Genomic DNA, 1,911 nt, shown 5'->3' on the forward strand with positions numbered 1-1,911 from the left:
GGATAAAGCTAATTTACCATAACCAAATTCACTTAATTTGTCAAGTAAAGACCAATCTGACACTTCAGAACATTCCTGGGTATACACTGATCACATTGCCTTCACTAGCTTAGTTTGGGCTATCTTCAGTTTCTTTCACTCCACCTTCTCATGTTCCACTGATCAATTTTAATTCTTGTTTACTTTTATCTTTTAAATCAAGATCCATGGTACTGAACTAAGGAAATCAGAGCCCTGTGACCATGTTCATCCTCTTGGGCTTCTCAAAACACCTGCGCCTCCAGGCACCCTTTTTCCTGGTGTTCTTGACCATTTACACAGTCACTCTGGTGGGGAACCTTGGCATAACTGTGGTCATAAGGATCAATCCCAAACACCACACACCGGTGTACTTTTTCCTTAGTCATCTATCCTTTTGGGATATTTGTTCTTCCAGTGTATTTACACCCAAACTCCTAGACATCTTGGTTGTGGAAGACAGAGTTATCTCTTTCAAAGGATGCATAGCACAGTTTTCTTTGGCTGTGCATTTGTGATTCCAGAAATGTCCATTCTAGCAGTCATGGCTTATGACCAGTTTGTGGCTGTTTGTAACCCCCTGCTCTACACAGTTGCTGTGTCTCCTAGGCTCTGCAGCCTCCTGGTCTCTGGAACCTACACATGGGGTGGAATGTGTTGACAATAACATGTTCTCTTTTGGAGTTGTCCATCTGCAGTTCTAACATCATATATCACTTTGGCTGTGAGTATTCTGCACTGTCTCTCCTTCCTGTTCTGACACCCATTTCAGTCAACTGACATGTTTCATCATTTCTACACTCAATGAAGTGTGTGCAGCCTCCTGATTATACTCACCTCCTATGTTTTCATAATTCTCACAATCATCAAGATGCCTTCAGCTGGTGAACTCCAAAAAGCCTTCTCCACCTGTGCCTCCCACCTGAGCACTGTCACCATTTTCCATGGGACTGTCCTGTTCCTTTATTGTGTACCCAACTCCAAAAGCTCATGGCTTCTGGTCAAAGTAGCCACTGTGTGTTTTACTGGCATGATTCCTATGCTTAACCCCCTTATCTATAGCCTTAGGAATGTGAAAAAGACAGTCAGGAGTTTGATAACTATGAAGCTGCTTTCTTCTTCAATATAATTCAAAAGTCCAATGGGACTGAAAAACCACTTGAATTAAAGTCAACCTGTGTATAAGCCAAATAAATATGCTTGTGTTCATATTACGCTTAATAATTTTCACATATATTTGTGATGCTAGTTTACCTGTATTTTAAGTAAATATATGATTCTAGGAATCAACAAACTAAAATGGACTGGAATGGGTGAATTTAACTCAGATGACCATTATATCTACTACTGCAGGCAGGAATCCCTTAGAAGAAATGGAGTAGCCATCATGGTCAAAAAGAGTCCAGAATGAAGCACTTGGATGCAGTCTCAAAAATGACAGAATTATCTCTGTTCATTTCCAAGGCAAAACATTCAATATCACAGTAATCCAAGTCTATGTCCCAACCAGTAACTCTGAAGAAGCTGGAGTTGAACGGTTCTATGAAGACCTACAATACCTTTTAGAACTAACACCTCAGCCTCAAATGTCCTTTTCATTATAGGGGACTGGAATGCAAATGTAGGAAGTCAAGAAACACCTGGCATAACAGGCAAATTTGGCCTTGGAATACAGAATGAAGCAGGGCAAAGGCTAATAGAGTTTTGCCAATAGAATGCACTGCTCATAGCAAATACCCTCTTCCAACAGCACAAGAGAAGACTCTACATATGGACATCACCAGATGGTCAACACTGAAATCAGATTGATTATATTCTTTGCAGCCAAAGATGGAGAACCTCTATACAGTCAGCACAAACAAGACCGGGAGCTGACTAAAATCCTTATTGCCA

General features: G+C 40.7%; 1 pseudogene; it reads left to right on the top strand.

The window, feature by feature from the left end:
• The first annotated feature begins 242 nt into the window (after positions 1-242).
• On the top strand, positions 243-1,147 carry LOC133240245 (olfactory receptor 1165-like; annotated as a pseudogene).
• The last annotated feature ends 764 nt before the right edge of the window (positions 1,148-1,911 follow it).

This window comes from Bos javanicus, chromosome 28 (assembly GCF_032452875.1).
Source record: "Bos javanicus breed banteng chromosome 28, ARS-OSU_banteng_1.0, whole genome shotgun sequence".
NCBI lineage: Eukaryota > Metazoa > Chordata > Mammalia > Artiodactyla > Bovidae > Bos > Bos javanicus.